The 2,500-nt window shown below is 37.3% G+C and overlaps 2 protein-coding genes across 2 annotated transcripts in view; one reads left to right on the top strand and one right to left on the bottom strand.

Annotated features, from left to right (window-relative positions):
* si:ch211-225h24.2 (uncharacterized protein LOC564539 homolog) overlaps nucleotides 1-2,500 on the bottom strand; it is a 57,077-nt gene that overhangs the window by 31,467 nt on the left and 23,110 nt on the right. The gene's annotated exons all lie outside the window — the stretch shown is intronic.
* The window catches only part of fbxo25 (F-box protein 25), an 80,901-nt gene that overhangs the window by 76,657 nt on the left and 1,744 nt on the right, over nucleotides 1-2,500 (top strand). The window lies entirely within an intron of this gene.

Here is a 2,500-nt window from a genome sequence, read left to right as displayed (position 1 = left end):
CTTAAAGTTTACAACTTTTTCATATGATATTAAACCATATGTCAATCACAGAGATGGTGATTTATTTAATACAAAAACCTTAGGTCAGGCTGATAAAAAAATAAGTAGTAAACAATCATACTGCCTAAGAAGCGACTCATAAAAAAATGACAAAAATAAATGTTTACATACAAATATAGTGCGCTAAAATGAATCAGCTAAATAAATAATGAATATGTATCATTCACAATCATTATGAAAGACATGACGACGGATGGACTTTTTTTCAATGTATTCTAAATATTAAATCAAATCAATCAAAAGTCTGCTTACAATGGAGCCTATAGAGCCCCTAAAAACATGCATACACATCTATTAAGGTTTTACATACATGATATATATGTAATGTAGTATTAAGTGTAATAACATTTAATATTTACATATTTTACATACGGTTGCTTTTTTTTTTCTTCATCACTGATTATTACTCAATGCAGACTTTATGAGAGCCAACAAACACAATTAAACATCACTTAGTGTACAAGGTCGGCTGTCATTGGGATGCTATGATGTTGTTATATTCCCATTTAGATTAAAAATGTCTCATGAAGAAATTGGGTGGGGGGGCTGGGAGATTAACCACTTTTCGTGTCGTTGCCGGTCATAAGTGGCTGTCAAAGTGTCCCAATTTGTAGGATTATATCCTCGGCCAGCTACTTTTCAGGTGAGAGGCATGATTTATGATCTACAATAAACGTACAGGGAGCCGGGAAGCGAGTAAGCAGCTCACAACTCAATCAGCACAGACGGCAGTGTGCACATCGCCGCTATATATAGTTTGTCTGCGCTAGCACTTATAAAAACAATTTTACCAATATTTGGTTAATATCAAAATGGAAATTGAGTATTGTTGGCGCTTTTTCAATGGTTATTTATTTGATTTTATGGCCGCAAAAGTTTAATATTTAGAATGCATTAAAAAAAAAACTTCAGTCTTCATGACTTTCACAATGAAAAAAGTGAAGTTCCCCTTTAATATAGCCAGGGTTTGAGACTGGAAGGGGCTATTCTTATTTTAATGGGAACATTTGTTTGAAAATCCCCACAAATTAGAGGTTGGTCAAATTCTTCATCCATCCATCCATTTTCTACCGTTTATTCCCTTTGGAGTCGCGGGGGGCGCTGGTGCCTATCTCAGCTACAATCAGGCGTAAGGCGGGGTACACCCTAGACAAGTCGCCACCTCATCGCAGGGCCAACACAGATAGACAGACAACATTCACACTCACATTCACACTCAAGGGCCAATTTAGTATTGCCAATCAACCTATCCCCAGGTGCATGTCTTTGGAGGTGGGAGGAAGCCGGAGTACCCGCAGTCACGGGGAGGACATGCAAACTCCACACAGAAAGATCCCGAGCCTGGGATTGAACCCTGATTACTCAGGACCTTAGTGTTGTGAGGCAGACGCACTAACCCCTCCGGCACCGTGCTGCTGGTCAAATTCTTAACCTTCTGTACAGTTTAGACGTATAGTTTCGCTCTAAAAGGACAGTCACTTGGTGTTTTCCTGCTTTATTCTAGTGCATCATAGCAGGAAGAACATTTTTTAAATCTTTGCCATGATAGTATCCTTAATCAGCTGCGGCCAGCTTGACTGTTTAGACTAAGGTTTATTATTTCATGATACAACCTCCAACCCCTTGGATTGACTTCACTGCTAGGTCTCCTCCCTAATGTCTTCTCCAGGGAATTTAGAAATTTGAAGTCCTGCTCTGATCCCACAGCAGGAGCCAAATAAATCCACGCGGCATTTGCTTGACGGCAAAATTGTAGTTCCGAGGGTAAGCAATAAAGCAAGTCAGGGTTACACTTTACATAACAACAGATAAAAAAAATACTGGAAGATGGTGTCAATTATTATTATAATTTAAACAAGGGGTGTCCAATCTTTTTTCAACAAGGGTCTTATACTGATAAAGGAAATAATGCAAGGGGCTCACTTTGATATATTTTGTACTAAATATGCTAAAACAAACCAGTGTACATTACAATTTGCTAAACTATTTGAACAAAACATCTTAGCTTTTGTGTAATAGGAGACACTGCAAATAGTTCTTAGTGTTATATCTAATATACCTTATCATAATTAATTAATATATCTAATTGTGTGAATGCTTATATATGGATTTCTCCACCAAAATTAATCTATTTATTTTTCAACAACTTCTTCTTCTCCAGATCTTGGCACACTCGACCTCCCACACTTTTCATCCGATTCAAACCGTTCAAACTTCAAACTGTTCAGCCTATTCGGGAATAGCGGGCTTTTCCCTAACAAATTCCGAAAATTCCCAGATTTTTAAGAATTGCAGGTTCCATTTTTCCCATTCAAAATGAATTAGCTAGTTTTAAAACTTCCACCAATGCCACATTTTTCAACCAATTCAAACCATTCCACCTTCAACACATTTTACGAATCTGGAAATTCAAGTTAAAAAAAATTCCAGGATTTTCCAG

Source organism: Nerophis ophidion, linkage group LG24 (genome assembly GCF_033978795.1).
Source record: "Nerophis ophidion isolate RoL-2023_Sa linkage group LG24, RoL_Noph_v1.0, whole genome shotgun sequence".
Lineage (NCBI taxonomy): Eukaryota > Metazoa > Chordata > Actinopteri > Syngnathiformes > Syngnathidae > Nerophis > Nerophis ophidion.
The sequence above is the reverse complement of the archived record's forward strand: the minus strand, read 5'-3'. Positions and strand labels throughout refer to the sequence as shown.